The 27,122-nt window shown below is 49.4% G+C and overlaps 55 non-coding genes across 55 annotated transcripts; 19 read left to right on the top strand and 36 right to left on the bottom strand.

Annotated features, from left to right (window-relative positions):
* The first annotated feature begins 151 nt into the window (after positions 1-151).
* trnad-guc (transfer RNA aspartic acid (anticodon GUC)) lies at positions 152-223 on the top strand. Its single transcript has one exon. It is a non-coding gene; the product is annotated as a tRNA-Asp (tRNA).
* Positions 224-509: 286 nt separating this feature from the next.
* trnav-uac (transfer RNA valine (anticodon UAC)) lies at positions 510-582 on the bottom strand. Its single transcript has one exon. It is a non-coding gene; the product is annotated as a tRNA-Val (tRNA).
* A 302-nt stretch (positions 583-884) lies between these two features.
* On the bottom strand, positions 885-957 carry trnav-cac (transfer RNA valine (anticodon CAC)). Its single transcript has one exon. It is a non-coding gene; the product is annotated as a tRNA-Val (tRNA).
* Positions 958-1,236: 279 nt separating this feature from the next.
* On the top strand, positions 1,237-1,308 carry trnad-guc (transfer RNA aspartic acid (anticodon GUC)). The gene has a single exon. It is a non-coding gene; the product is annotated as a tRNA-Asp (tRNA).
* A 302-nt stretch (positions 1,309-1,610) lies between these two features.
* On the bottom strand, positions 1,611-1,683 carry trnav-uac (transfer RNA valine (anticodon UAC)). The gene has a single exon. It is a non-coding gene; the product is annotated as a tRNA-Val (tRNA).
* Positions 1,684-1,985: 302 nt separating this feature from the next.
* trnav-cac (transfer RNA valine (anticodon CAC)) lies at positions 1,986-2,058 on the bottom strand. Its single transcript has one exon. It is a non-coding gene; the product is annotated as a tRNA-Val (tRNA).
* A 279-nt stretch (positions 2,059-2,337) lies between these two features.
* trnad-guc (transfer RNA aspartic acid (anticodon GUC)) lies at positions 2,338-2,409 on the top strand. The gene has a single exon. It is a non-coding gene; the product is annotated as a tRNA-Asp (tRNA).
* Positions 2,410-2,711: 302 nt separating this feature from the next.
* On the bottom strand, positions 2,712-2,784 carry trnav-uac (transfer RNA valine (anticodon UAC)). The gene has a single exon. It is a non-coding gene; the product is annotated as a tRNA-Val (tRNA).
* Positions 2,785-3,086: 302 nt separating this feature from the next.
* Positions 3,087-3,159, bottom strand: trnav-cac (transfer RNA valine (anticodon CAC)). Its single transcript has one exon. It is a non-coding gene; the product is annotated as a tRNA-Val (tRNA).
* A 279-nt stretch (positions 3,160-3,438) lies between these two features.
* Positions 3,439-3,510, top strand: trnad-guc (transfer RNA aspartic acid (anticodon GUC)). The gene has a single exon. It is a non-coding gene; the product is annotated as a tRNA-Asp (tRNA).
* Positions 3,511-4,135: 625 nt separating this feature from the next.
* On the top strand, positions 4,136-4,207 carry trnad-guc (transfer RNA aspartic acid (anticodon GUC)). The gene has a single exon. It is a non-coding gene; the product is annotated as a tRNA-Asp (tRNA).
* A 286-nt stretch (positions 4,208-4,493) lies between these two features.
* On the bottom strand, positions 4,494-4,566 carry trnav-uac (transfer RNA valine (anticodon UAC)). The gene has a single exon. It is a non-coding gene; the product is annotated as a tRNA-Val (tRNA).
* Positions 4,567-4,868: 302 nt separating this feature from the next.
* Positions 4,869-4,941, bottom strand: trnav-cac (transfer RNA valine (anticodon CAC)). The gene has a single exon. It is a non-coding gene; the product is annotated as a tRNA-Val (tRNA).
* Positions 4,942-5,220: 279 nt separating this feature from the next.
* trnad-guc (transfer RNA aspartic acid (anticodon GUC)) lies at positions 5,221-5,292 on the top strand. Its single transcript has one exon. It is a non-coding gene; the product is annotated as a tRNA-Asp (tRNA).
* Positions 5,293-6,291: 999 nt separating this feature from the next.
* On the bottom strand, positions 6,292-6,364 carry trnav-aac (transfer RNA valine (anticodon AAC)). Its single transcript has one exon. It is a non-coding gene; the product is annotated as a tRNA-Val (tRNA).
* Positions 6,365-6,666: 302 nt separating this feature from the next.
* On the bottom strand, positions 6,667-6,739 carry trnav-cac (transfer RNA valine (anticodon CAC)). Its single transcript has one exon. It is a non-coding gene; the product is annotated as a tRNA-Val (tRNA).
* Positions 6,740-7,018: 279 nt separating this feature from the next.
* trnad-guc (transfer RNA aspartic acid (anticodon GUC)) lies at positions 7,019-7,090 on the top strand. The gene has a single exon. It is a non-coding gene; the product is annotated as a tRNA-Asp (tRNA).
* A 302-nt stretch (positions 7,091-7,392) lies between these two features.
* trnav-aac (transfer RNA valine (anticodon AAC)) lies at positions 7,393-7,465 on the bottom strand. Its single transcript has one exon. It is a non-coding gene; the product is annotated as a tRNA-Val (tRNA).
* Positions 7,466-7,767: 302 nt separating this feature from the next.
* trnav-cac (transfer RNA valine (anticodon CAC)) lies at positions 7,768-7,840 on the bottom strand. Its single transcript has one exon. It is a non-coding gene; the product is annotated as a tRNA-Val (tRNA).
* A 653-nt stretch (positions 7,841-8,493) lies between these two features.
* trnav-aac (transfer RNA valine (anticodon AAC)) lies at positions 8,494-8,566 on the bottom strand. The gene has a single exon. It is a non-coding gene; the product is annotated as a tRNA-Val (tRNA).
* A 250-nt stretch (positions 8,567-8,816) lies between these two features.
* trnad-guc (transfer RNA aspartic acid (anticodon GUC)) lies at positions 8,817-8,888 on the top strand. Its single transcript has one exon. It is a non-coding gene; the product is annotated as a tRNA-Asp (tRNA).
* Positions 8,889-9,190: 302 nt separating this feature from the next.
* Positions 9,191-9,263, bottom strand: trnav-aac (transfer RNA valine (anticodon AAC)). The gene has a single exon. It is a non-coding gene; the product is annotated as a tRNA-Val (tRNA).
* Positions 9,264-9,565: 302 nt separating this feature from the next.
* trnav-cac (transfer RNA valine (anticodon CAC)) lies at positions 9,566-9,638 on the bottom strand. Its single transcript has one exon. It is a non-coding gene; the product is annotated as a tRNA-Val (tRNA).
* Positions 9,639-9,917: 279 nt separating this feature from the next.
* trnad-guc (transfer RNA aspartic acid (anticodon GUC)) lies at positions 9,918-9,989 on the top strand. Its single transcript has one exon. It is a non-coding gene; the product is annotated as a tRNA-Asp (tRNA).
* Positions 9,990-10,614: 625 nt separating this feature from the next.
* On the top strand, positions 10,615-10,686 carry trnad-guc (transfer RNA aspartic acid (anticodon GUC)). The gene has a single exon. It is a non-coding gene; the product is annotated as a tRNA-Asp (tRNA).
* A 302-nt stretch (positions 10,687-10,988) lies between these two features.
* Positions 10,989-11,061, bottom strand: trnav-aac (transfer RNA valine (anticodon AAC)). Its single transcript has one exon. It is a non-coding gene; the product is annotated as a tRNA-Val (tRNA).
* A 302-nt stretch (positions 11,062-11,363) lies between these two features.
* Positions 11,364-11,436, bottom strand: trnav-cac (transfer RNA valine (anticodon CAC)). Its single transcript has one exon. It is a non-coding gene; the product is annotated as a tRNA-Val (tRNA).
* A 279-nt stretch (positions 11,437-11,715) lies between these two features.
* On the top strand, positions 11,716-11,787 carry trnad-guc (transfer RNA aspartic acid (anticodon GUC)). Its single transcript has one exon. It is a non-coding gene; the product is annotated as a tRNA-Asp (tRNA).
* A 999-nt stretch (positions 11,788-12,786) lies between these two features.
* On the bottom strand, positions 12,787-12,859 carry trnav-aac (transfer RNA valine (anticodon AAC)). The gene has a single exon. It is a non-coding gene; the product is annotated as a tRNA-Val (tRNA).
* Positions 12,860-13,161: 302 nt separating this feature from the next.
* trnav-cac (transfer RNA valine (anticodon CAC)) lies at positions 13,162-13,234 on the bottom strand. The gene has a single exon. It is a non-coding gene; the product is annotated as a tRNA-Val (tRNA).
* A 279-nt stretch (positions 13,235-13,513) lies between these two features.
* trnad-guc (transfer RNA aspartic acid (anticodon GUC)) lies at positions 13,514-13,585 on the top strand. Its single transcript has one exon. It is a non-coding gene; the product is annotated as a tRNA-Asp (tRNA).
* Positions 13,586-13,887: 302 nt separating this feature from the next.
* On the bottom strand, positions 13,888-13,960 carry trnav-aac (transfer RNA valine (anticodon AAC)). Its single transcript has one exon. It is a non-coding gene; the product is annotated as a tRNA-Val (tRNA).
* Positions 13,961-14,262: 302 nt separating this feature from the next.
* On the bottom strand, positions 14,263-14,335 carry trnav-cac (transfer RNA valine (anticodon CAC)). Its single transcript has one exon. It is a non-coding gene; the product is annotated as a tRNA-Val (tRNA).
* Positions 14,336-14,988: 653 nt separating this feature from the next.
* Positions 14,989-15,061, bottom strand: trnav-aac (transfer RNA valine (anticodon AAC)). The gene has a single exon. It is a non-coding gene; the product is annotated as a tRNA-Val (tRNA).
* A 250-nt stretch (positions 15,062-15,311) lies between these two features.
* Positions 15,312-15,383, top strand: trnad-guc (transfer RNA aspartic acid (anticodon GUC)). The gene has a single exon. It is a non-coding gene; the product is annotated as a tRNA-Asp (tRNA).
* A 302-nt stretch (positions 15,384-15,685) lies between these two features.
* Positions 15,686-15,758, bottom strand: trnav-aac (transfer RNA valine (anticodon AAC)). Its single transcript has one exon. It is a non-coding gene; the product is annotated as a tRNA-Val (tRNA).
* A 302-nt stretch (positions 15,759-16,060) lies between these two features.
* trnav-cac (transfer RNA valine (anticodon CAC)) lies at positions 16,061-16,133 on the bottom strand. Its single transcript has one exon. It is a non-coding gene; the product is annotated as a tRNA-Val (tRNA).
* Positions 16,134-16,776: 643 nt separating this feature from the next.
* Positions 16,777-16,849, bottom strand: trnav-aac (transfer RNA valine (anticodon AAC)). The gene has a single exon. It is a non-coding gene; the product is annotated as a tRNA-Val (tRNA).
* A 302-nt stretch (positions 16,850-17,151) lies between these two features.
* On the bottom strand, positions 17,152-17,224 carry trnav-cac (transfer RNA valine (anticodon CAC)). The gene has a single exon. It is a non-coding gene; the product is annotated as a tRNA-Val (tRNA).
* A 279-nt stretch (positions 17,225-17,503) lies between these two features.
* trnad-guc (transfer RNA aspartic acid (anticodon GUC)) lies at positions 17,504-17,575 on the top strand. The gene has a single exon. It is a non-coding gene; the product is annotated as a tRNA-Asp (tRNA).
* A 625-nt stretch (positions 17,576-18,200) lies between these two features.
* Positions 18,201-18,272, top strand: trnad-guc (transfer RNA aspartic acid (anticodon GUC)). Its single transcript has one exon. It is a non-coding gene; the product is annotated as a tRNA-Asp (tRNA).
* Positions 18,273-18,574: 302 nt separating this feature from the next.
* On the bottom strand, positions 18,575-18,647 carry trnav-aac (transfer RNA valine (anticodon AAC)). Its single transcript has one exon. It is a non-coding gene; the product is annotated as a tRNA-Val (tRNA).
* A 302-nt stretch (positions 18,648-18,949) lies between these two features.
* trnav-cac (transfer RNA valine (anticodon CAC)) lies at positions 18,950-19,022 on the bottom strand. Its single transcript has one exon. It is a non-coding gene; the product is annotated as a tRNA-Val (tRNA).
* Positions 19,023-19,301: 279 nt separating this feature from the next.
* Positions 19,302-19,373, top strand: trnad-guc (transfer RNA aspartic acid (anticodon GUC)). The gene has a single exon. It is a non-coding gene; the product is annotated as a tRNA-Asp (tRNA).
* A 302-nt stretch (positions 19,374-19,675) lies between these two features.
* trnav-uac (transfer RNA valine (anticodon UAC)) lies at positions 19,676-19,748 on the bottom strand. The gene has a single exon. It is a non-coding gene; the product is annotated as a tRNA-Val (tRNA).
* Positions 19,749-20,050: 302 nt separating this feature from the next.
* trnav-cac (transfer RNA valine (anticodon CAC)) lies at positions 20,051-20,123 on the bottom strand. The gene has a single exon. It is a non-coding gene; the product is annotated as a tRNA-Val (tRNA).
* A 279-nt stretch (positions 20,124-20,402) lies between these two features.
* Positions 20,403-20,474, top strand: trnad-guc (transfer RNA aspartic acid (anticodon GUC)). The gene has a single exon. It is a non-coding gene; the product is annotated as a tRNA-Asp (tRNA).
* Positions 20,475-20,776: 302 nt separating this feature from the next.
* On the bottom strand, positions 20,777-20,849 carry trnav-aac (transfer RNA valine (anticodon AAC)). The gene has a single exon. It is a non-coding gene; the product is annotated as a tRNA-Val (tRNA).
* Positions 20,850-21,151: 302 nt separating this feature from the next.
* On the bottom strand, positions 21,152-21,224 carry trnav-cac (transfer RNA valine (anticodon CAC)). Its single transcript has one exon. It is a non-coding gene; the product is annotated as a tRNA-Val (tRNA).
* Positions 21,225-21,503: 279 nt separating this feature from the next.
* trnad-guc (transfer RNA aspartic acid (anticodon GUC)) lies at positions 21,504-21,575 on the top strand. The gene has a single exon. It is a non-coding gene; the product is annotated as a tRNA-Asp (tRNA).
* Positions 21,576-21,877: 302 nt separating this feature from the next.
* On the bottom strand, positions 21,878-21,950 carry trnav-aac (transfer RNA valine (anticodon AAC)). Its single transcript has one exon. It is a non-coding gene; the product is annotated as a tRNA-Val (tRNA).
* A 302-nt stretch (positions 21,951-22,252) lies between these two features.
* Positions 22,253-22,325, bottom strand: trnav-cac (transfer RNA valine (anticodon CAC)). The gene has a single exon. It is a non-coding gene; the product is annotated as a tRNA-Val (tRNA).
* Positions 22,326-22,978: 653 nt separating this feature from the next.
* Positions 22,979-23,051, bottom strand: trnav-uac (transfer RNA valine (anticodon UAC)). Its single transcript has one exon. It is a non-coding gene; the product is annotated as a tRNA-Val (tRNA).
* A 250-nt stretch (positions 23,052-23,301) lies between these two features.
* Positions 23,302-23,373, top strand: trnad-guc (transfer RNA aspartic acid (anticodon GUC)). Its single transcript has one exon. It is a non-coding gene; the product is annotated as a tRNA-Asp (tRNA).
* A 278-nt stretch (positions 23,374-23,651) lies between these two features.
* On the bottom strand, positions 23,652-23,724 carry trnav-cac (transfer RNA valine (anticodon CAC)). Its single transcript has one exon. It is a non-coding gene; the product is annotated as a tRNA-Val (tRNA).
* Positions 23,725-27,122: the final 3,398 nt, after the last annotated feature.

The following is a 27,122-nucleotide window of genomic DNA, read 5'->3' as shown; positions in this document are numbered from 1 at the left end:
ATCCTCTGCCTTTTTTTACCTACAGCCCCCACCAGGAGGTTGACATTTGACTTCTTCATCCCAATGTCTCTATAACTACGGGAACGTTCCCCGTCGACGTCAGAACCGCTCTGCCGGCCCTTTGACGTGCCATAACTCATCCATGCAGCAGTCCTCGTTAGTATAGTGGACAGTATCTCCGCCTGTCACGCGGAAGACCGGGGTTCGATTCCCCGACGGGGAGAGTTGAGTTTTCAAGCAGCTGCGGATAATTTACCGGGAAAGACCAAAGCGACGCATGCTCCTCCTTGCCAAACAGGGCAATGAAGCCAGGATATCCACCTGCATCGATCTCCTACAGAAATAAAGTCATGGGCTGAACCCCCAAATGGTCAGTAGTACATAGTTATCAGACCTGTTCAGGATGGTGACTTCTTTGTGCCGTCAACCACGCACTGTTTTCTGGTGTTTGACGCGGGGTTGCTCCCACGATCCCATTAATGACTGAGGGTGAGCACCAAACTAACAAGTGTTTCCGCCCGGTTTCGAACCGGGGACCTTTCGCGTGTAAGGCGAACGTGATAACCACTACACTACGGAAGCTGTGAAAAGCTCCCTGTCACCCGCGTGGGTGGCCTGAGGCACTTGACCTCCTGACATGATTTCAATTGCCTGACGATATCCAAACATTTGAAATACAAGACATCCTACCTGTTTTTGCGCAATGTTAAGTGACGGTCACAAACAAAAAGCAATTCAAAAGAAGACATAGTTCATCATTTGAAAACATAGCAAGTTCTCAGATGATGTGGGGCACAAACCTTTTGGTCGATGCGCCCTAATTACCAGTCATGTGAGACAGCACAGTTTGATTCCATTACTCAGAGTGAAGACAAAATTACAAGTGTTTCCGCCCGGTTTCGAACCGGGGACCTTTCGCGTGTGAGGCGAACGTGCTAACCACTACACTACGGAAACCGTGAAAGGCTTGTCGCCGTCCAAGAGGCCCACTTAAAACATCTGTGCACACTGACCTGCAGACGGGTCCTCACCTGCTACGGGCGTTCATGGTTTTTCGCAGGCGATGTATTCCGACGGCTGTGGTGATCCTCTGCCTTTTTTTACCTACAGCCCCCACCAGGAGGTTGACATTTGACTTCTTCATCCCAATGTCTCCATAACTACGGGAACGTTCCCCGTCGACGTCAGAACCGCTCTGCCGGCCCGTTGACGTGCCATAACTCATCCATGCAGCAGTCCTCGTTAGTATAGTGGACAGTATCTCCGCCTGTCACGCGGAAGACCGGGGTTCGATTCCCCGACGGGGAGAGTTGAGTTTTCAAGCAGCTGCGGATAATTTACCGGGAAAGACCAAAGCGACGCATCCTCGACATCGTGCATGCTCCTCCTTGCCAAACAGGGCAATGAAGCCAGGATATCCACCTGCATCGATCTCCTACAGAAATAAAGTCATGGGCTGAACCCCCAAATGGTCAGTAGTACATAGTTATCAGACCTGTTCAGGATGGTGACTTCTTTGTGCCGTCAACCACGCACTGTTTTCTGGTGTTTGACGCGGGGTTGCTCCCACGATCCCATTAATGACTCAGGGTGAGCACCAAACTAACAAGTGTTTCCGCCCGGTTTCGAACCGGGGACCTTTCGCATGTAAGGCGAACGTGATAACCACTACACTACGGAAGCTGTGAAAAGCTCCCTGTCACCCGCGTGGGTGGCCTGAGGCACTTGACCTCCTGACATGATTTCAATTGCCTGACGATATCCAAACATTTGAAATACAAGACATCCTACCTGTTTTTGCGCAATGTTAAGTGACGGTCACAAACAAAAAGCAATTCAAAAGAAGACATAGTTCATCATTTGAAAACATAGCAAGTTCTCAGATGATGTGGGGCACAAACCTTTTGGTCGATGCGCCCTAATTACCAGTCATGTGAGACAGCACAGTTTGATTCCATTACTCAGAGTGAAGACAAAATTACAAGTGTTTCCGCCCGGTTTCGAACCGGGGACCTTTCGCGTGTGAGGCGAACGTGCTAACCACTACACTACGGAAACCGTGAAAGGCTTGTCGCCGTCCAAGAGGCCCACTTAAAACATCTGTGCACACTGACCTGCAGACGGGTCCTCACCTGCTACGGGCGTTCATGGTTTTTCGCAGGCGATGTATTCCGACGGCTGTGGTGATCCTCTGCCTTTTTTTACCTACAGCCCCCACCAGGAGGTTGACATTTGACTTCTTCATCCCAATGTCTCCATAACTACGGGAACGTTCCCCGTCGACGTCAGAACCGCTCTGCCGGCCCGTTGACGTGCCATAACTCATCCATGCAGCAGTCCTCGTTAGTATAGTGGACAGTATCTCCGCCTGTCACGCGGAAGACCGGGGTTCGATTCCCCGACGGGGAGAGTTGAGTTTTCAAGCAGCTGCGGATAATTTACCGGGAAAGACCAAAGCGACGCATCCTCGACATCGTGCATGCTCCTCCTTGCCAAACAGGGCAATGAAGCCAGGATATCCACCTGCATCGATCTCCTACAGAAATAAAGTCATGGGCTGAACCCCCAAATGGTCAGTAGTACATAGTTATCAGACCTGTTCAGGATGGTGACTTCTTTGTGCCGTCAACCACGCACTGTTTTCTGGTGTTTGACGCGGGGTTGCTCCCACGATCCCATTAATGACTCAGGGTGAGCACCAAACTAACAAGTGTTTCCGCCCGGTTTCGAACCGGGGACCTTTCGCATGTAAGGCGAACGTGATAACCACTACACTACGGAAGCTGTGAAAAGCTCCCTGTCACCCGCGTGGGTGGCCTGAGGCACTTGACCTCCTGACATGATTTCAATTGCCTGACGATATCCAAACATTTGAAATACAAGACATCCTACCTGTTTTTGCGCAATGTTAAGTGACGGTCACAAACAAAAAGCAATTCAAAAGAAGACATAGTTCATCATTTGAAAACATAGCAAGTTCTCAGATGATGTGGGGCACAAACCTTTTGGTCGATGCGCCCTAATTACCAGTCATGTGAGACAGCACAGTTTGATTCCATTACTCAGAGTGAAGACAAAATTACAAGTGTTTCCGCCCGGTTTCGAACCGGGGACCTTTCGCGTGTGAGGCGAACGTGATAACCACTACACTACGGAAACCGTGAAAGGCTTGTCGCCGTCCAAGAGGCCCACTTAAAACATCTGTGCACACTGACCTGCAGACGGGTCCTCACCTGCTACGGGCGTTCATGGTTTTTCGCAGGCGATGTATTCCGACGGCTGTGGTGATCCTCTGCCTTTTTTTACCTACAGCCCCCACCAGGAGGTTGACATTTGACTTCTTCATCCCAATGTCTCCATAACTACGGGAACGTTCCCCGTCGACGTCAGAACCGCTCTGCCGGCCCGTTGACGTGCCATAACTCATCCATGCAGCAGTCCTCGTTAGTATAGTGGACAGTATCTCCGCCTGTCACGCGGAAGACCGGGGTTCGATTCCCCGACGGGGAGAGTTGAGTTTTCAAGCAGCTGCGGATAATTTACCGGGAAAGACCAAAGCGACGCATCCTCGACATCGTGCATGCTCCTCCTTGCCAAACAGGGCAATGAAGCCAGGATATCCACCTGCATCGATCTCCTACAGAAATAAAGTCATGGGCTGAACCCCCAAATGGTCAGTAGTACATAGTTATCAGACATGTTCAGGATGGTGACTTCTTTGTGCCGTCAACCACGCACTGTTTTCTGGTGTTTGACGCGGGGTTGCTCCCACGATCCCATTAATGACTCAGGGTGAGCACCAAACAAACAAGTATTTCCGCCCGGTTTCGAACCGGGGACATTTCGCGTGTTAGGCGAACGTGATAACCACTACACTACGGAAACTGTGAAAAGCTCCCTGTCACCCGCGTGGGTGGCCTGAGGCACTTGACCTCCTGACATGATTTCAATTGCCTGACGATATCCAAACATTTGAAATACAAGACATCCTACCTGTTTTTACCTACAGCCCCCACCAGGAGGTTGACATTTGACTTCTTCATCCCAATGTCTCCATAACTACGGGAACGTTCCCCGTCGACGTCAGAACCGCTCTGCCGGCCCTTTGACGTGCCATAACTCATCCATGCAGCAGTCCTCGTTAGTATAGTGGACAGTATCTCCGCCTGTCACGCGGAAGACCGGGGTTCGATTCCCCGACGGGGAGAGTTGAGTTTTCAAGCAGCTGCGGATAATTTACCGGGAAAGACCAAAGCGACCCATGCTCCTCCTTGCCAAACAGGGCAATGAAGCCAGGATATCCACCTGCATCGATCTCCTACAGAAATAAAGTCATGGGCTGAACCCCCAAATGGTCAGTAGTACATAGTTATCAGACCTGTTCAGGATGGTGACTTCTTTGTGCCGTCAACCACGCACTGTTTTCTGGTGTTTGACGCGGGGTTGCTCCCACGATCCCATTAATGACTGAGGGTGAGCACCAAACTAACAAGTGTTTCCGCCCGGTTTCGAACCGGGGACCTTTCGCGTGTAAGGCGAACGTGATAACCACTACACTACGGAAGCTGTGAAAAGCTCCCTGTCACCCGCGTGGGTGGCCTGAGGCACTTGACCTCCTGACATGATTTCAATTGCCTGACGATATCCAAACATTTGAAATACAAGACATCCTACCTGTTTTTGCGCAATGTTAAGTGACGGTCACAAACAAAAAGCAATTCAAAAGAAGACATAGTTCATCATTTGAAAACATAGCAAGTTCTCAGATGATGTGGGGCACAAACCTTTTGGTCGATGCGCCCTAATTACCAGTCATGTGAGACAGCACAGTTTGATTCCATTACTCAGAGTGAAGACAAAATTACAAGTGTTTCCGCCCGGTTTCGAACCGGGGACCTTTCGCGTGTGAGGCGAACGTGATAACCACTACACTACGGAAACCTTGAAAGGCTTGTCGCCGTCCAAGAGGCCGACTTAAAACATCTGTGCACACTGACCTGCAGACGGGTCCTCACCTGCTACGGGCGTTCATGGTTTTTCGCAGGCGATGTATTCCGACGGCTGTGGTGATCCTCTGCCTTTTTTTACCTACAGCCCCCACCAGGAGGTTGACATTTGACTTCTTCATCCCAATGTCTCCATAACTACGGGAACGTTCCCCGTCGACGTCAGAACCGCTCTGCCGGCCCGTTGACGTGCCATAACTATTCCATGCAGCAGTCCTCGTTAGTATAGTGGACAGTATCTCCGCCTGTCACGCGGAAGACCGGGGTTCGATTCCCCGACGGGGAGAGTTGAGTTTTCAAGCAGCTGCGGATAATTTACCGGGAAAGACCAAAGCGACGCATCCTCGACATCGTGCATGCTCCTCCTTGCCAAACAGGGCAATGAAGCCAGGATATCCACCTGCATCGATCTCCTACAGAAATAAAGTCATGGGCTGAACCCCCAAATGGTCAGTAGTACATAGTTATCAGACATGTTCAGGATGGTGACTTCTTTGTGCCGTCAACCACGCACTGTTTTCTGGTGTTTGACGCGGGGTTGCTCCCACGATCCCATTAATGACTCAGGGTGAGCACCAAACAAACAAGTATTTCCACCCGGTTTCGAACCGGGGACCTTTCGCGTGTTAGGCGAACGTGATAACCACTACACTACGGAAACTGTGAAAAGCTCCCTGTCACCCGCGTGGGTGGCCTGAGGCACTTGACCTCCTGACATGATTTCAATTGCCTGACGATATCCAAACATTTGAAATACAAGACATCCTACCTGTTTTTACCTACAGCCCCCACCAGGAGGTTGACATTTGACTTCTTCATCCCAATGTCTCCATAACTACGGGAACGTTCCCCGTCGACGTCAGAACCGCTCTGCCGGCCCTTTGACGTGCCATAACTATTCCATGCAGCAGTCCTCGTTAGTATAGTGGACAGTATCTCCGCCTGTCACGCGGAAGACCGAGGTTCGATTCCCCGACGGGGAGAGTTGAGTTTTCAAGCAGCTGCGGATAATTTACCGGGAAAGACCAAAGCGACGCATCCTCGACATCGTGCATGCTCCTCCTTGCCAAACAGGGCAATGAAGCCAGGATATCCACCTGCATCGATCTCCTACAGAAATAAAGTCATGGGCTGAACCCCCAAATGGTCAGTAGTACATAGTTATCAGACATGTTCAGGATGGTGACTTCTTTGTGCCGTCAACCACGCACTGTTTTCTGGTGTTTGACGCGGGGTTGCTCCCACGATCCCATTAATGACTGAGGGTGAGCACCAAACAAACAAGTGTTTCCGCCCGGTTTCGAACCGGGGACCTTTCGCGTGTTAGGCGAACGTGATAACCACTACACTACGGAAGCTGTGAAGAGCTCCCTGTCACCCGCGTGGGTGGCCTGAGGCACTTGACCTCCTGACATGATTTCAATTGCCTGACGATATCCAAACATTTGAAATACAAGACATCATCCCTGTTTTTGCGCAATGTTAAGGGACGGTCACAAACAAAAAGCAATTCAAAAGAATACATAGTTCATCATTTGAGAACATAGCAAGTTCTCAGATGATGTGGGGCACAAACCTTTTGGTCGATGCGCCCTAATTACCAGTCATGTGAGACAGCACAGTTTGATTCCATTACTCAGAGTGAAGACAGAATTACAAGTGTTTCCGCCCGGTTTCGAACCGGGGACCTTCCGCGTGTGAGGTGAACGTGATAACCACTACACTACGGAAACCGTGAAAGGCTTGTCGCCTTCCAAGAGGCCCAATTAAAACATCTGTGCACACTGACCTGCAGACGGGTCCTCACCTGCTACGGGCGTTCATGGTTTTTCGCAGGCGATGTATTCCGACGGCTGTGGTGATCCTCTGCCTTTTTTTACCTACAGCCCCCACCAGGAGGTTGACATTTGACTTCTTCATCCCAATGTCTCCATAACTACGGGAACGTTCCCCGTCGACGTCAGAACCGCTCTGCCGGCCCGTTGACGTGCCATAACTATTCCATGCAGCAGTCCTCGTTAGTATAGTGGACAGTATCTCCGCCTGTCACGCGGAAGACCGGGGTTCGATTCCCCGACGGGGAGAGTTGAGTTTTCAAGCAGCTGCGGATAATTTACCGGGAAAGACCAAAGCGACGCATCCTCGACATCGTGCATGCTCCTCCTTGCCAAACAGGGCAATGAAGCCAGGATATCCACCTGCATCGATCTCCTACAGAAATAAAGTCATGGGCTGAACCCCCAAATGGTCAGTAGTACATAGTTATCAGACATGTTCAGGATGGTGACTTCTTTGTGCCGTCAACCACGCACTGTTTTCTGGTGTTTGACGCGGGGTTGCTCCCACGATGCCATTAATGACTCAGGGTGAGCACCAAACAAACAAGTGTTTCCGCCCGGTTTCGAACCGGGGACCTTTCGCGTGTTAGGCGAACGTGATAACCACTACACTACGGAAACTGTGAAGAGCTCCCTGTCACCCGCGTGGGTGGCCTGAGGCACTTGACCTCCTGACATGATTTCAATTGCCTGACGATATCCAAACATTTGAAATACAAGACATCATCCCTGTTTTTGCGCAATGTTAAGGGACGGTCACAAACAAAAAGCAATTCAAAAGAAGACATAGTTCATCATTTGAGAACATAGCAAGTTCTCAGATGATGTGGGGCACAAACCTTTTGGTCGATGCGCCCTAATTACCAGTCATGTGAGACAGCACAGTTTGATTCCATTACTCAGAGTGAAGACAAAATCACAAGTGTTTCCGCCCGGTTTCGAACCGGGGACCTTTCGCGTGTGAGGCGAACGTGATAACCACTACACTACGGAAACCGTGAAAGGCTTGTCGCCTTCCAAGAGGCCCAATTAAAACATCTGTGCACACTGACCTGCAGACGGGTCCTCACCTGCTACGGGCGTTCATGTTTTTTCGCAGGCAATGTATTCCGACGGCTGTGGTGATCCTCTGCCTTTTTTTACCTACAGCCCCCACCAGGAGGTTGACATTTGACTTCTTCATCCCAATGTCTCCATAACTACGGGAACGTTCCCCGTCGACGTCAGAACCGCTCTGCCGGCCCGTTGACGTGCCATAACTATTCCATGCAGCAGTCCTCGTTAGTATAGTGGACAGTATCTCCGCCTGTCACGTGGAAGACCGGGGTTCGATTCCCCGACGGGGAGAGTTGAGTTTTCAAGCAGCTGCGGATAATTTACCGGGAAAGACCAAAGCGACGCATCCTCGACATCGTGCATGCTCCTCCTTGCCAAACAGGGCAATGAAGCCAGGATATCCACCTACATCGATCTCCTACAGAAATAAAGTCATGGGCTGAACCCCCAAATGGTCAGTAGTACATAGTTATCAGACATGTTCAGGATGGTGACTTCTTTGTGCCGTCAACCACGCACTGTTTTCTGGTGTTTGGCGCGGGGTTGCTCCCACGATCCCATCAATGACTCAGGGTGAGCACCAAACAAACAAGTGTTTCCGCCCGGTTTCGAACCGGGGACCTTTCGCGTGTTAGGCGAACGTGATAACCACTACACTACGGAAACTGTGAAGAGCTCCCTGTCACCCGCGTGGGTGGCCTGAGGCACTTGACCTCCTGACATGATTTCAATTGCCTGACGATATCCAAACATTTGAAATACAAGACATCCTACCTGTTTTTACCTACAGCCCCCACCAGGAGGTTGACATTTGACTTCTTCATCCCAATGTCTCCATAACTACGGGAACGTTCCCCGTCGACGTCAGAACCGCTCTGCCGGCCCGTTGACGTGCCATAACTATTCCATGCAGCAGTCCTCGTTAGTATAGTGGACAGTATCTCCGCCTGTCACGCGGAAGACCGGGGTTCGATTCCCCGACGGGGAGAGTTGACTTTTCAAGCAGCTGCGGATAATTTACCGGGAAAGACCAAAGCGACGCATGCTCGACATCGTGCATGCTCCTCCTTGCCAAACAGGGCAATGAAGCCAGGATATCCACCTGCATCGATCTCCTACAGAAATAAAGTCATGGGCTGAACCCCCAAATGGTCAGTAGTACATAGTTATCAGACATGTTCCGGATGGTGACTTCTTTGTGCCGTCAACCACGCACTGTTTTCTGGTGTTTGACGCGGGGTTGCTCCCACGATCCCATTAATGACTCAGGGTGAGCACCAAACAAACAAGTGTTTCCGCCCGGTTTCGAACCGGGGACCTTTCGCGTGTTAGGCGAACGTGATAACCACTACACTACGGAAACTGTGAAAAGCTCCCTGTCACCCGCGTGGGTGGCCTGAGGCACTTGACCTCCTGACATGATTTCAATTGCCTGACGATATCCAAACTTTTGAAATACAAGACATCCTACCTGTTTTTGCGCAATGTTAAGTGACGGTCACAAACAAAAAGCAATTCAAAAGAAGACATAGTTCATCATTTGAAAACATAGCAAGTTCTCAGATGATGTGGGGCACAAACCTTTTGGTCGATGCGCCCTAATTACCAGTCATGTGAGACAGCACAGTTTGATTCCATTACTCAGAGTGAAGACAAAATTACAAGTGTTTCCGCCCGGTTTCGAACCGGGGACCTTTCGCGTGTGAGGCGAACGTGATAACCACTACACTACGGAAACCGTGAAAGACTTGTCGCCGTCCAAGAGGCCCACTTAAAACATCTGTGCACACTGACCTGCAGACGGGTCCTCACCTGCTACGGGCGTTCATGGTTTTTCGCAGGCGATGTATTCCGACGGCTGTGGTGATCCTCTGCCTTTTTTTACCTACAGCCCCCACCAGGAGGTTGACATTTGACTTCTTCATCCCAATGTCTCCATAACTACGGGAACGTTCCCCGTCGACGTCAGAACCGCTCTGCCGGCCCGTTGACGTGCCATAACTATTCCATGCAGCAGTCCTCGTTAGTATAGTGGACAGTATCTCCGCCTGTCACGCGGAAGACCGGGGTTCGATTCCCCGACGGGGAGAGTTGAGTTTTCAAGCAGCTGCGGATAATTTACCGGGAAAGACCAAAGCGACGCATCCTCGACATCGTGCATGCTCCTCCTTGCCAAACAGGGCAATGAAGCCAGGATATCCACCTGCATCGATCTCCTACAGAAATAAAGTCATGGGCTGAACCCCCAAATGGTCAGTAGTACATAGTTATCAGACATGTTCAGGATGGTGACTTCTTTGTGCCGTCAACCACGCACTGTTTTCTGGTGTTTGACGCGGGGTTGCTCCCACGATCCCATTAATGACTCAGGGTGAGCACCAAACAAACAAGTATTTCCGCCCGGTTTCGAACCGGGGACCTTTCGCGTGTTAGGCGAACGTGATAACCACTACACTACGGAAACTGTGAAAAGCTCCCTGTCACCCGCGTGGGTGGCCTGAGGCACTTGACCTCCTGACATGATTTCAATTGCCTGACGATATCCAAACATTTGAAATACAAGACATCCTACCTGTTTTTACCTACAGCCCCCACCAGGAGGTTGACATTTGACTTCTTCATCCCAATGTCTCCATAACTACGGGAACGTTCCCCGTCGACGTCAGAACCGCTCTGCCGGCCCTTTGACGTGCCATAACTATTCCATGCAGCAGTCCTCGTTAGTATAGTGGACAGTATCTCCGCCTGTCACGCGGAAGACCGGGGTTCGATTCCCCGACGGGGAGAGTTGAGTTTTCAAGCAGCTGCGGATAATTTACCGGGAAAGACCAAAGCGACGCATCCTCGACATCGTGCATGCTCCTCCTTGCCAAACAGGGCAATGAAGCCAGGATATCCACCTGCATCGATCTCCTACAGAAATAAAGTCATGGGCTGAACCCCCAAATGGTCAGTAGTACATAGTTATCAGACATGTTCAGGATGGTGACTTCTTTGTGCCGTCAACCACGCACTGTTTTCTGGTGTTTGACGCGGGGTTGCTCCCACGATGCCATTAATGACTCAGGGTGAGCACCAAACAAACAAGTGTTTCCGCCCGGTTTCGAACCGGGGACCTTTCGCGTGTTAGGCGAACGTGATAACCACTACACTACGGAAACTGTGAAAAGCTCCCTGTCACCCGCGTGGGTGGCCTGAGGCACTTGACCTCCTGACATGATTTCAGTTGCCTGACGATATCCAAACATTTGAAATACAAGACATCCTACCTGTTTTTGCGCAATGTTAAGTGACGGTCACAAACAAAAAGCAATTCAAAAGAAGAAATAGTTCATCATTTGAAAACATAGCAAGTTCTCAGATGATGTGGGGCACAAACCTTTTGGTCGATGCGCCCTAATTACCAGTCATGTGAGACAGCACAGTTTGATTCCATTACTCAGAGTGAAGACAAAATTACAAGTGTTTCCGCCCGGTTTCGAACCGGGGACCTTTCGCGTGTGAGGCGAACGTGATAACCACTACACTACGGAAACCTTGAAAGGCTTGTCGCCGTCCAAGAGGCCGACTTAAAACATCTGTGCACACTGACCTGCAGACGGGTCCTCACCTGCTACGGGCGTTCATGGTTTTTCGCAGGCGATGTATTCCGACGGCTGTGGTGATCCTCTGCCTTTTTTTACCTACAGCCCCCACCAGGAGGTTGACATTTGACTTCTTCATCCCAATGTCTCCATAACTACGGGAACGTTCCCCGTCGACGTCAGAACCGCTCTGCCGGCCCGTTGACGTGCCATAACTATTCCATGCAGCAGTCCTCGTTAGTATAGTGGACAGTATCTCCGCCTGTCACGCGGAAGACCGGGGTTCGATTCCCCGACGGGGAGAGTTGAGTTTTCAAGCAGCTGCGGATAATTTACCGGGAAAGACCAAAGCGACGCATCCTCGACATCGTGCATGCTCCTCCTTGCCAAACAGGGCAATGAAGCCAGGATATCCACCTGCATCGATCTCCTACAGAAATAAAGTCATGGGCTGAACCCCCAAATGGTCAGTAGTACATAGTTATCAGACATTTTCAGGATGGTGACTTCTTTGTGCCGTCAACCACGCACTGTTTTCTGGTGTTTGACGCGGGGTTGCTCCCACGATCCCATTAATGACTCAGGGTGAGCACCAAACAAACAAGTATTTCCACCCGGTTTCGAACCGGGGACCTTTCGCGTGTTAGGCGAACGTGATAACCACTACACTACGGAAACTGTGAAAAGCTCCCTGTCACCCGCGTGGGTGGCCTGAGGCACTTGACCTCCTGACATGATTTCAATTGCCTGACGATATCCAAACATTTGAAATACAAGACATCCTACCTGTTTTTACCTACAGCCCCCACCAGGAGGTTGACATTTGACTTCTTCATCCCAATGTCTCCATAACTACGGGAACGTTCCCCGTCGACGTCAGAACCGCTCTGCCGGCCCTTTGACGTGCCATAACTATTCCATGCAGCAGTCCTCGTTAGTATAGTGGACAGTATCTCCGCCTGTCACGCGGAAGACCGAGGTTCGATTCCCCGACGGGGAGAGTTGAGTTTTCAAGCAGCTGCGGATAATTTACCGGGAAAGACCAAAGCGACGCATCCTCGACATCGTGCATGCTCCTCCTTGCCAAACAGGGCAATGAAGCCAGGATATCCACCTGCATCGATCTCCTACAGAAATAAAGTCATGGGCTGAACCCCCAAATGGTCAGTAGTACATAGTTATCAGACATGTTCAGGAGGGTGACTTCTTTGTGCCGTCAACCACGCACTGTTTTCTGGTGTTTGACGCGGGGTTGCTCCCACGATCCCATTAATGACTGAGGGTGAGCACCAAACAAACAAGTGTTTCCGCCCGGTTTCGAACCGGGGACCTTTCGCGTGTTAGGCGAACGTGATAACCACTACACTACGGAAGCTGTGAAGAGCTCCCTGTCACCCGCGTGGGTGGCCTGAGGCACTTGACCTCCTGACATGATTTCAATTGCCTGACGATATCCAAACATTTGAAATACAAGACATCATCCCTGTTTTTGCGCAATGTTAAGGGACGGTCACAAACAAAAAGCAATTCAAAAGAATACATAGTTCATCATTTGAGAACATAGCAAGTTCTCAGATGATGTGGGGCACAAACCTTTTGGTCGATGCGCCCTAATTACCAGTCATGTGAGACAGCACAGTTTGATTCCATTACTCAGAGTGAAGACAGAATTACAAGTGTTTCCGCCCGGTTTCGAACCGGGGACCTTCCGCGTGTGAGGTGAACGTGATAACCACTACACTACGGAAACCGTGAAAGGCTTGTCGCCTTCCAAGAGGCCCTATTAAAACATCTGTGCACACTGACCTGCAGACGGGTCCTCACCTGCTACGGGCGTTCATGGTTTTTCGCAGGCGATGTATTCCGACGGCTGTGGTGATCCTCTGCCTTTTTTTACCTACAGCCCCCACCAGGAGGTTGACATTTGACTTCTTCATCCCAATGTCTCCATAACTACGGGAACGTTCCCCGTCGACGTCAGAACCGCTCTGCCGGCCCGTTGACGTGCCATAACTATTCCATGCAGCAGTCCTCGTTAGTATAGTGGACAGTATCTCCGCCTGTCACGCGGAAGACCGGGGTTCGATTCCCCGACGGGGAGAGTTGAGTTTTCAAGCAGCTGCGGATAATTTACCGGGAAAGACCAAAGCGACGCATCCTCGACATCGTGCATGCTCCTCCTTGCCAAACAGGGCAATGAAGCCAGGATATCCACCTGCATCGATCTCCTACAGAAATAAAGTCATGGGCTGAACCCCCAAATGGTCAGTAGTACATAGTTATCAGACATGTTCAGGATGGTGACTTCTTTGTGCCGTCAACCACGCACTGTTTTCTGGTGTTTGACGCGGGGTTGCTCCCACGATGCCATTAATGACTCAGGGTGAGCACCAAACAAACAAGTGTTTCCGCCCGGTTTCGAACCGGGGACCTTTCGCGTGTTAGGCGAACGTGATAACCACTACACTACGGAAACTGTGAAGAGCTCCCTGTCACCCGCGTGGGTGGCCTGAGGCACTTGACCTCCTGACATGATTTCAATTGCCTGACGATATCCAAACATTTGAAATACAAGACATCATCCCTGTTTTTGCGCAATGTTAAGGGACGGTCACAAACAAAAAGCAATTCAAAAGAAGACATAGTTCATCATTTGAGAACATAGCAAGTTCTCAGATGATGTGGGGCACAAACCTTTTGGTCGATGCGCCCTAATTACCAGTCATGTGAGACAGCACAGTTTGATTCCATTACTCAGAGTGAAGACAAAATCACAAGTGTTTCCGCCCGGTTTCGAACCGGGGACCTTTCGCGTGTGAGGCGAACGTGATAACCACTACACTACGGAAACCGTGAAAGGCTTGTCGCCTTCCAAGAGGCCCAATTAAAACATCTGTGCACACTGACCTGCAGACGGGTCCTCACCTGCTACGGGCGTTCATGTTTTTTCGCAGGCGATGTATTCCGACGGCTGTGGTGATCCTCTGCCTTTTTTTACCTACAGCCCCCACCAGGAGGTTGACATTTGACTTCTTCATCCCAATGTCTCCATAACTACGGGAACGTTCCCCGTCGACGTCAGAACCGCTCTGCCGGCCCGTTGACGTGCCATAACTATTCCATGCAGCAGTCCTCGTTAGTATAGTGGACAGTATCTCCGCCTGTCACGTGGAAGACCGGGGTTCGATTCCCCGACGGGGAGAGTTGAGTTTTCAAGCAGCTGCGGATAATTTACCGGGAAAGACCAAAGCGACGCATCCTCGACATCGTGCATGCTCCTCCTTGCCAAACAGGGCAATGAAGCCAGGATATCCACCTGCATCGATCTCCTACAGAAATAAAGTCATGGGCTGAACCCCCAAATGGTCAGTAGTACATAGTTATCAGACATGTTCAGGATGGTGACTTCTTTGTGCCGTCAACCACGCACTGTTTTCTGGTGTTTGGCGCGGGGTTGCTCCCACGATCCCATCAATGACTCAGGGTGAGCACCAAACAAACAAGTGTTTCCGCCCGGTTTCGAACCGGGGACCTTTCGCGTGTTAGGCGAACGTGATAACCACTACACTACGGAAACTGTGAAGAGCTCCCTGTCACCCGCGTGGGTGGCCTGAGGCACTTGACCTCCTGACATGATTTCAATTGCCTGACGATATCCAAACATTTGAAATACAAGACATCCTACCTGTTTTTACCTACAGCCCCCACCAGGAGGTTGACATTTGACTTCTTCATCCCAATGTCTCCATAACTACGGGAACGTTCCCCGTCGACGTCAGAACCGCTCTGCCGGCCCGTTGACGTGCCATAACTATTCCATGCAGCAGTCCTCGTTAGTATAGTGGACAGTATCTCCGCCTGTCACGCGGAAGACCGGGGTTCGATTCCCCGACGGGGAGAGTTGAGTTTTCAAGCAGCTGCGGATAATTTACCGGGAAAGACCAAAGCGACGCATCCTCGACATCGTGCATGCTCCTCCTTGCCAAACAGGGCAATGAAGCCAGGATATCCACCTGCATCGATCTCCTACAGAAATAAAGTCATGGGCTGAACCCCCAAATGGTCAGTAGTACATAGTTATCAGACATGTTCCGGATGGTGACTTCTTTGTGCCGTCAACCACGCACTGTTTTCTGGTGTTTGACGCGGGGTTGCTCCCACGATCCCATTAATGACTCAGGGTGAGCACCAAACAAACAAGTGTTTCCGCCCGGTTTCGAACCGGGGACCTTTCGCGTGTTAGGCGAACGTGATAACCACTACACTACGGAAACTGTGAAAAGCTCCCTGTCACCCGCGTGGGTGGCCTGAGGCACTTGACCTCCTGACATGATTTCAATTGCCTGACGATATCCAAACTTTTGAAATACAAGACATCCTACCTGTTTTTGCGCAATGTTAAGTGACGGTCACAAACAAAAAGCAATTCAAAAGAAGACATAGTTCATCATTTGAAAACATAGCAAGTTCTCAGATGATGTGGGGCACAAACCTTTTGGTCGATGCGCCCTAATTACCAGTCATGTGAGACAGCACAGTTTGATTCCATTACTCAGAGTGAAGACAAAATTACAAGTGTTTCCGCCCGGTTTCGAACCGGGGACCTTTCGCGTGTGAGGCGAACGTGATAACCACTACACTACGGAAACCGTGAAAGACTTGTCGCCGTCCAAGAGGCCCACTTAAAACATCTGTGCACACTGACCTGCAGACGGGTCCTCACCTGCTACGGGCGTTCATGGTTTTTCGCAGGCGATGTATTCCGACGGCTGTGGTGATCCTCTGCCTTTTTTTACCTACAGCCCCCACCAGGAGGTTGACATTTGACTTCTTCATCCCAATGTCTCCATAACTACGGGAACGTTCCCCGTCGACGTCAGAACCGCTCTGCCGGCCCGTTGACGTGCCATAACTATTCCATGCAGCAGTCCTCGTTAGTATAGTGGACAGTATCTCTGCCTGTCACGCGGAAGACCGGGGTTCGATTCCCCGACGGGGAGAGTTGAGTTTTCAAGCAGCTGCGGATAATTTACCGGGAAAGACCAAAGCGACGCAACCTCGACATCGTGCATGCTCCTCCTTGCCAAACAGGGCAATGAAGCCAGGATATCGATCTCCTACAGAAATAAAGTCATGGGCTGAACCCCCAAATGGTCAGTAGTACATAGTTATCAGACATGTTCAGGATGGTGACTTCTTTGTGCCGTCAACCACGCACTGTTTTCTGGTGTTTGACGCGGGGTTGCTCCCACGATCCCATTAATGACTGAGGGTGAGCACCAAACAAACAAGTGTTTCCGCCCGGTTTCGAACCGGGGACCTTTCGCGTGTTAGGCGAACGTGATAACCACTACACTACGGAAGCTGTGAAGAGCTCCCTGTCACCCACGTGGGTGGCCTGAGGCACTTGACCTCCTGACATGATTTCAATTGCCTGACGATATCCAAACATTTGAAATACAAGACATCATCCCTGTTTTTGCGCAATGTTAAGGGACGGTCACAAACAAAAAGCAATTCAAAAGAATACATAGTTCATCATTTGAGAACATAGCAAGTTCTCAGATGATGTGGGGCACAAACCTTTTGGTCGATGCGCCCTAATTACCAGTCATGTGAGACAGCACAGTTTGATTCCATTACTCAGAGTGAAGACAGAATTACAAGTGTTTCCGCCCGGTTTCGAACCGGGGACCTTCCGCGTGTGAGGTGAACGTGATAACCACTACACTACGGAAACCGTGAAAGGCTTGTCGCCTTCCAAGAGGCCCAATTAAAACATCTGTGCACACTGACCTGCAGACGGGTCCTCACCTGCTACGGGCGTTCATGGTTTTTCGCAGGCGATGTATTCCGACGGCTGTGGTGATCCTCTGCCTTTTTTTACCTACAGCCCCCACCAGGAGGTTGACATTTGACTTCTTCATCCCAATGTCTCCATAACTACGGGAACGTTCCCCGTCGACGTCAGAACCGCTCTGCCGGCCCGTTGACGTGCCATAACTATTCCATGCAGCAGTCCTCGTTAGTATAGTGGACAGTATCTCCGCCTGTCACGCGGAAGACCGGGGTTCGATTCCCCGACGGGGAGAGTTGAGTTTTCAAGCAGCTGCGGATAATTTACCGGGAAAGACCAAAGCGACGCATCCTCGACATCGTGCATGCTCCTCCTTGCCAAACAGGGCAATGAAGCCAGGATATCCACCTGCATCGATCTCCTACAGAAATAAAGTCATGGGCTGAACCCCCAAATGGTCAATAGTACATAGTTATCAGACATGTTCAGGATGGTGACTTCTTTGTGCCGTCAACCACGCACTGTTTTCTGGTGTTTGGCGCGGGGTTGCTCCCACGATCCCATCAATGACTCAGGGTGAGCACCAAACAAACAAGTATTTCCGCCCGGTTTCGAACCGGGGACCTTTCGCGTGTTAGGCGAACGTGATAACCACTACACTACGGAAACTGTGAAGAGCTCCCTGTCACCCGCGTGGGTGGCCTGAGGCACTTGACCTCCTGACATGATTTCAATTGCCTGACGATATCCAAACATTTGAAATACAAGACATCCTACCTGTTTTTACCTACAGCCCCCACCAGGAGGTTGACATTTGACTTCTTCATCCCAATGTCTCCATAACTACGGGAACGTTCCCCGTCGACGTCAGAACCGCTCTGCCGGCCCGTTGACGTGCCATAACTATTCCATGCAGCAGTCCTCGTTAGTATAGTGGACAGTATCTCCGCCTGTCACGCGGAAGACCGGGGTTCGATTCCCCGACGGGGAGAGTTGAGTTTTCAAGCAGCTGCGGATAATTTACCGGGAAAGACCAAAGCGACGCATCCTCGACATCGTGCATGCTCCTCCTTGCCAAACAGGGCAATGAAGCCAGGATATCCACCTGCATCGATCTCCTACAGAAATAAAGTCATGGGCTGAACCCCCAAATGGTCAGTAGTACATAGTTATCAGACATGTTCCGGATGGTGACTTCTTTGTGCCGTCAACCACGCACTGTTTTCTGGTGTTTGACGCGGGGTTGCTCCCACGATCCCATTAATGACTCAGGGTGAGCACCAAACAAACAAGTGTTTCCGCCCGGTTTCGAACCGGGGACCTTTCGCGTGTTAGGCGAACGTGATAACCACTACACTACGGAAACTGTGAAAAGCTCCCTGTCACCCGCGTGGGTGGCCTGAGGCACTTGACCTCCTGACATGATTTCAATTGCCTGACGATATCCAAACTTTTGAAATACAAGACATCCTACCTGTTTTTGCGCAATGTTAAGTGACGGTCACAAACAAAAAGCAATTCAAAAGAAGACATAGTTCATCATTTGAAAACATAGCAAGTTCTCAGATGATGTGGGGCACAAACCTTTTGGTCGATGCGCCCTAATTACCAGTCATGTGAGACAGCACAGTTTGATTCCATTACTCAGAGTGAAGACAAAATTACAAGTGTTTCCGCCCGGTTTCGAACCGGGGACCTTTCGCGTGTGAGGCGAACGTGATAACCACTACACTACGGAAACCGTGAAAGACTTGTCGCCGTCCAAGAGGCCCACTTAAAACATCTGTGCACACTGACCTGCAGACGGGTCCTCACCTGCTACGGGCGTTCATGGTTTTTCGCAGGCGATGTATTCCGACGGCTGTGGTGATCCTCTGCCTTTTTTTACCTACAGCCCCCACCAGGAGGTTGACATTTGACTTCTTCATGCCAATGTCTCCATAACTACGGGAACGTTCCCCGTCGACGTCAGAACCGCTCTGCCGGCCCGTTGACGTGCCATAACTATTCCATGCAGCAGTCCTCGTTAGTATAGTGGACAGTATCTCCGCCTGTCACGCGGAAGACCGGGGTTCGATTCCCCGACGGGGAGAGTTGAGTTTTCAAGCAGCTGCGGATAATTTACCGGGAAAGACCAAAGCGACGCATCCTCGACATCGTGCATGCTCCTCCTTGCCAAACAGGGCAATGAAGCCAGGATATCCACCTGCATCGATCTCCTACAGAAATAAAGTCATGGGCTGAACCCCCAAATGGTCAGTAGTACATAGTTATCAGACATGTTCAGGATGGTGACTTCTTTCTGCCGTCAACCACGCACTGTTTTCTGGTGTTTGACGCGGGGTTGCTCCCACGATCCCATTAATGACTCAGGGTGAGCACCAAACTAACAAGTGTTTCCGCCCGGTTTCGAACCGGGGACCTTTCGCGTGTAAGGCGAACGTGATAACCACTACACTACGGAAACTGTGAAAAGCTCCCTGTCACCCGCGTGGGTGGCCTGAGGCACTTGACCTCCTGACATGATTTCAATTGCCTGACGATATCCAAACATTTGAAATACAAGACATCATCCCTGTTTTTGCGCAATGTTAAGGGACGGTCACAAACAAAAAGCAATTCAAAAGAATACATAGTTCATCATTTGAGAACATAGCAAGTTCTCAGATGATGTGGGGCACAAACCTTTTGGTCGATGCGCCCTAATTACCAGTCATGTGAGACAGCACAGTTTGATTCCATCACTCAGAGTGAAGACAGAATTACAAGTGTTTCCGCCCGGTTTCGAACCGGGGACCTTCCGCGTGTGAGGTGAACGTGATAACCACTACACTACGGAAACCGTGAAAGGCTTGTCGCCTTCCAAGAGGCCCAATTAAAACATCTGTGCACACTGACCTGCAGACGGGTCCTCACCTGCTACGGGCGTTCATGGTTTTTCGCAGGCGATGTATTCCGACGGCTGTGGTGATCCTCTGCCTTTTTTTACCTACAGCCCCCACCAGGAGGTTGACATTTGACTTCTTCATCCCAATGTCTCCATAACTACGGGAACGTTCCCCGTCGACGTCAGAACCGCTCTGCCGGCCCGTTGACGTGCCATAACTATTCCATGCAGCAGTCCTCGTTAGTATAGTGGACAGTATCTCCGCCTGTCACGCGGAAGACCGGGGTTCGATTCCCCGACGGGGAGAGTTGAGTTTTCAAGCAGCTGCGGATAATTTACCGGGAAAGACCAAAGCGACGCATCCTCGACATCGTGCATGCTCCTCCTTGCCAAACAGGGCAATGAAGCCAGGATATCCACCTGCATCGATCTCCTACAGAAATAAAGTCATGGGCTGAACCCCCAAATGGTCAGTAGTACATAGTTATCAGACATGTTCAGGATGGTGACTTCTTTGTGCCGTCAACCACGCACTGTTTTCTGGTGTTTGACGCGGGGTTGCTCCCACGATCCCATTAATGACTGAGGGTGAGCACCAAACAAACAAGTGTTTCCGCCCGGTTTCGAACCGGGGACCTTTCGCGTGTTAGGCGAACGTGATAACCACTACACTACGGAAGCTGTGAAGAGCTCCCTGTCACCCGCGTGGGTGGCCTGAGGCACTTGACCTCCTGACATGATTTCAATTGCCTGACGATATCCAAACATTTGAAATACAAGACATCATCCCTGTTTTTGCGCAATGTTAAGGGACGGTCACAAACAAAAAGCAATTCAAAAGAATACATAGTTCATCATTTGAGAACATAGCAAGTTCTCAGATGATGTGGGGCACAAACCTTTTGGTCGATGCGCCCTAATTACCAGTCATGTGAGACAGCACAGTTTGATTCCATTACTCAGAGTGAAGACAGAATTACAAGTGTTTCCGCCCGGTTTCGAACCGGGGACCTTCCGCGTGTGAGGTGAACGTGATAACCACTACACTACGGAAACCGTGAAAGGCTTGTCGCCTTCCAAGAGGCCCAATTAAAACATCTGTGCACACTGACCTGCAGACGGGTCCTCACCTGCTACGGGCGTTCATGGTTTTTCGCAGGCGATGTATTCCGACGGCTGTGGTGATCCTCTGCCTTTTTTTACCTACAGCCCCCACCAGGAGGTTGACATTTGACTTCTTCATCCCAATGTCTCCATAACTACGGGAACGTTCCCCGTCGACGTCAGAACCGCTCTGCCGGCCCGTTGACGTGCCATAACTATTCCATGCAGCAGTCCTCGTTAGTATAGTGGACAGTATCTCCGCCTGTCACGCGGAAGACCGGGGTTCGATTCCCCGACGGGGAGAGTTGAGTTTTCAAGCAGCTGCGGATAATTTACCGGGAAAGACCAAAGCGACGCATCCTCGACATCGTGCATGCTCCTCCTTGCCAAACAGGGCAATGAAGCCAGGATATCCACCTGCATCGATCTCCTACAGAAATAAAGTCATGGGCTGAACCCCCAAATGGTCAGTAGTACATAGTTATCAGACATGTTCAGGATGGTGACTTCTTTGTGCCGTCAACCACGCACTGTTTTCTGGTGTTTGACGCAGGGTTGCTCCCACGATGCCATTAATGACTCAGGGTGAGCACCAAACAAACAAGTGTTTCCGCCCGGTTTCGAACCGGGGACCTTTCGCGTGTTAGGCGAACGTGATAACCACTACACTACGGAAACTGTGAAGGGATCCCTGTCACCCGCGTGGGTGGCCTGAGGCACTTGACCTCCTGACATGATTTCAATTGCCTGACGATATCCAAACATTTGAAATACAAGACATCATCCCTGTTTTTGCGCAATGTTAAGGGACGGTCACAAACAAAAAGCAATTCAAAAGAAGACATAGTTCATCATTTGAGAACATAGCAAGTTCTCAGATGATGTGGGGCACAAACCTTTTGGTCGATGCGCCCTAATTACCAGTCATGTGAGACAGCACAGTTTGATTCCATTACTCAGAGTGAAGACAAAATCACAAGTGTTTCCGCCCGGTTTCGAACCGGGGACCTTTCGCGTGTGAGGCGAACGTGATAACCACTACACTACGGAAACCGTAAAAGGCTTGTCGCCTTCCAAGAGGCCCAATTAAAACATCTGTGCACACTGACCTGCAGACGGGTCCTCACCTGCTACGGGCGTTCATGGTTTTTCGCAGGCGATGTATTCCGACGGCTGTGGTGATCCTCTGCCTTTTTTTACCTACAGCCCCCACCAGGGGGTTGACATTTGACTTCTTCATCCCAATGTCTCCATAACTACGGGAACGTTCCCCGTCGACGTCAGAACCGCTCTGCCGGCCCGTTGACGTGCCATAACTATTCCATGCAGCAGTCCTCGTTAGTATAGTGGACAGTATCTCCGCCTGTCACGTGGAAGACCGGGGTTCGATTCCCTGACGGGGAGAGCTGAGTTTTCAAGCAGCTGCGGATAATTTACCGGGAAAGACCAAAGCGACGCATCCTCGACATCGTGCATGCTCCTCCTTGCCAAACAGGGCAATGAAGCCAGGATATCCACCTGCATCGATCTCCTACAGAAATAAAGTCATGGGCTGAACCCCCAAATGGTCAGTAGTACATAGTTATCAGACATGTTCAGGATGGTGACTTCTTTGTACCGTCAACCACGCACTGTTTTCTGGTGTTTGGCGCGGGGTTGCTCCCACGATCCCATCAATGACTCAGGGTGAGCACCAAACAAACAAGTGTTTCCGCCCGGTTTCGAACCGGGGACCTTTCGCGTGTAAGGCGAACGTGATAACCACTACACTACGGAAACTGTGAAGAGCTCCCTGTCACCCGCGTGGGTGGCCTGAGGCACTTGACCTCCTGACATGATTTCAATTGCCTGACGATATCCAAACATTTGAAATACAAGACATCCTACCTGTTTTTACCTACAGCCCCCACCAGGAGGTTGACATTTGACTTCTTCATCCCAATGTCTCCATAACTACGGGAACGTTCCCCGTCGACGTCAGAACCGCTCTGCCGGCCCGTTGACGTGCCATAACTATTCCATGCAGCAGTCCTCGTTAGTATAGTGGACAGTATCTCCGCCTGTCACGCGGAAGACCGGGGTTCGATTCCCCGACGGGGAGAGTTGAGTTTTCAAGCAGCTGCGGATAATTTACCGGGAAAGACCAAAGCGACGCATCCTCGACATCGTGCATGCTCCTCCTTGCCAAACAGGGCAATGAAGCCAGGATATCCACCTGCATCGATCTCCTACAGAAATAAAGTCATTGGCTGAACCCCCAAATGGTCAGTAGTACATAGTTATCAGACATGTTCAGGATGGTGACTTCTTTGTGCCGTCAACCACGCACTGTTTTCTGGTGTTTGATTCCATTACTCAGAGTGAAGACAAAATTACAAGTGTTTCCGCCCAATTTCGAACCGGGGACCTTTCGCGTGTGAGGCGAACGTGATAACCACTACACTACGGAAACCGTGAAAGGCTTGTCTCTGTCCAAGAGGCCCACTTAAAACATCCGTGCACACTGACCTGCAGACGGGTCCTCACCTGCTACGGGCGTTCATGGTTTTTCGCAGGCGATGTATTCCGACGCCTGTGGTGATCCTCTGCCTTTTTTTACCTACAGCCCCCACCAGGAGGTTGACATTTGACTTCTTCATCCCAATGTCTCTATAAGTACGGGAAGTCAAATGTCAACCTCCTGGTGGGGGCTGTAAGAAAAAGGCAGAGGATCACCACATCCGTCGGAATACATCGCCTGCGAACCATTAACGTCCGTAGCAGTTTTAACAAATTAAATTAGGTCAATAAGTATTGGAGATTGCTGTTGGGCAGCGTCACACATAAGTTGTGAAAATAGCAGAAGATCTATAAGTTCAACACATTGTAAGCTTGCAGATCTGCTATTTTCACAAATAATAACAATAATAAAGGAATGGTTTTAGACATATAAGGTTTCCACCCAACGGCAAATTTCTGATCTAAGGATTGTGTATTACACACAGATAAAGTGGTAACAGTGGAATCAATGTTCATTACTCCAAAAAAGCCAAAAAACAAAAACATTCTACTTCAGCAATTGTGGCTTTATTTCTCAGAATTTGTTAAAGTACAATGAACATACACATGCCCAAAATATGAGTGATGGATGAGGAACACATATGCTCAACTTGGCCCTGTCTGCCAGTGCAATTACAACAGATATCATACAACCCCACTCTATTTTTAACTTGTGCAAACCATGTAGTAAAATAATCACTTAATTCCTGAGGTACAGTGAGGTAGGTTGTAAGTTATACCAGAGAGTTATACAAAAAAATATCCTTGTGGCGAGCCTTAAGGTGCCGCTTAAGGTTGGTCGTATTTTTTCAGCCTACATTTGTCACCGTCTTCCTTCACAATACACTATGTTTTATTATCTGCTGGGTTATATTTAAAATACACCCATATGTCGTCTCTACGTTTGCGACCACCGAGCCCCTGTATTGAAACTGCCGCCGCCTTCATGGTCCATTGTCTGATGAGTAACAACAGTGTGACGTGTTGAGCACGTTGTGCGCTGCACGCCAGGTGGTGGGCGTGACCAAACAAGGACAGCAGCCATAGACTGTAGGCAGCAGCAGATACTTTTTAGGTTTTAAATGACACACACAATAAGCAGAAATGTCATGCATTTTAAACGTCTGACAGATCACCCACTAACATTTTCGTCCATTCTCGTCTCGTCAACGAAAACTCACACACGTCTCGTCATGTTTTCGTCATCAGAGAGCTATGTTTATCTCGTCACTGTCTCGTTAAAAAAGTGGCGTCAACGAAATGATTTCGTCATCGTCATTGTTGACGAAAACAACACTGCTTCACTCTGAGTAATGTCATCAAACTGTGCTGTCTCACATGACTGGTAATTAGGGCGCATCGACTAAAAGGTTTGTGCGCCACATCATCTGAGAACTTGCTTTTGTCTTCTTTTGAATTGCTTTTTGTTTGTGACCGTCCCTTGGATATCGTCAGGTAATTGAAATCATGTCAGAAGGTCAAGTACCTCAGGACACCAACCCGGGTGACAGGGAGCGTTTTATTGTATTTTAAATCTTTTTATTGAATTTTCAAATGCAGACAGTGTAACATACATACAAAACATAGGACATGAAAATAAATACATTTACCACACATCAAAGAAAATGAAAAACAACGATACAAAACAATAACAAAGTGTGTGTGTGTGTGTGTGTGTGTGTGTGTGTGTGTGTGTGTGTGTGGGGTGGGGTGGGGGGGGGGACCTACGTCTGTTGTTCAGGTTTGAATGGTGCTATATAGTCTAGATATGAGGCCACGTTCCACAGGATCCCATTCTAAAAGTTCTTCAATCCATCCACCTACTCGGGGAGATGGGAAGGAGGCAAAGTGTTTCTGGACTAGACTGCGTACTTGCAGATATCTAAAGAAGTGAGATCTAGGTATGCCATGTTCCCCCACAATGTGCTCAAAAGATACAAAATTGTTTTCATGAAAAAAGTCCCTAACACACCGTAGTCCCTTCCTAAATCACAATTTGAAAGCAGAGTCCATCATTGAAGGTGGAAATAGCCCATTTGATACAATTGGTACCAAAGAAAGCGTTTGTTTGTGTTTAAAACTGGACCTGAACTGGGACCATATCTTCAGTGAACTATTTACTATGGGGTAGACTGTCTGGCTTTTTTTGCTATGAGGTAGTGGTACGCAGAGCATCACTGTTAATGCCACTGGGTTGCATGTAAACTGTTATATCTCCGCCCATACAGGGCCAATACCCTGATAGAAATGTGGTATCCAATGTATAACTTTGTGAGTGTTGGAGGCCCAATAATAATGCTGAAAATTTGGAAGTGCCAGTCCCCCTTCTTTCTTCTGTCTCTCTAAAAAGGCTTTTCTAATTCTTGGAACCGTTCTATTCCAAATAAAGGATGATATGCATTTATCTAGGCTCTTGAAAAAGGATTTTGGAATAAATACAGGGACAGTCTGAAACAAGAAAAGGAATCGAGGCAGAATCATTTTTACAGAATTAATCCTGCCCGCTAGCGAAATAGGAAGCACTGACCATCGGTTTAAGTCTTGTTTGGCTTTCTCCAATGCTGGCAACATGTTGCATTTGAACAGGTCACTGAATTTACGTTTGACTGAGACACCAAAATATGGGAATCTGTCTCTGGCTACTTTAAATGGGAATAAATTGAAGTCCAATTGTTGTGTGGGCCGTTTATTGGGAATATGATACTTTTAGAAAGGTTAATCTTATATCCTGATATTTTCCCGAATTTTGATATAATATCCAAGGCTTTGGGAACAGAAGAATCTGGCTCCGAAAGGTAAAGAATAAGATCATCAGCATATAATGATACTTCATGGGCGTGGCCACCTCTGTTAATACCCATCAGGCCTGCCTCTTTTCTTATTGCGATGGCTAATGGCTCTATGGCTGTGTCAAACAGGAGTGGGGAGAGCGGGCAGCCCTGTCTCGTACCCCTGTGTAGGGGAAAGTAGTCTGATATAACCTTGTTAGTTCTAATACATGCCTTTGGAGAGGAATATAGGACCTTGATCCAGGAGCAGAAATTGGGACCGAAACCGAACTTGTCCAAAATTGAAAATAAATATTTTTATTCAATGCGATCGAAGGCTTTATGGGCATCGAGGGAAATTAGCACTTCTGACAGTATTTAATATAGTATATTAAATAGCTTACGCAAATTGCCAGAGAGTTGCCGCCCAGAGATAAACCCTGATTGGTCAGGATGAATTATAGTATGTAGAGCAGAGTCCAGTCTCGATGCAAGAATTCTAGTTAAGATCTTGTAATCATTTGAATGTAGGTTTATAGGTCGA

This window comes from Scomber scombrus, chromosome 17 (assembly GCF_963691925.1).
Source record: "Scomber scombrus chromosome 17, fScoSco1.1, whole genome shotgun sequence".
In the NCBI taxonomy this organism is placed as follows: Eukaryota; Metazoa; Chordata; class Actinopteri; order Scombriformes; family Scombridae; genus Scomber; species Scomber scombrus.
The sequence above is the reverse complement of the archived record's forward strand: the minus strand, read 5'-3'. Positions and strand labels throughout refer to the sequence as shown.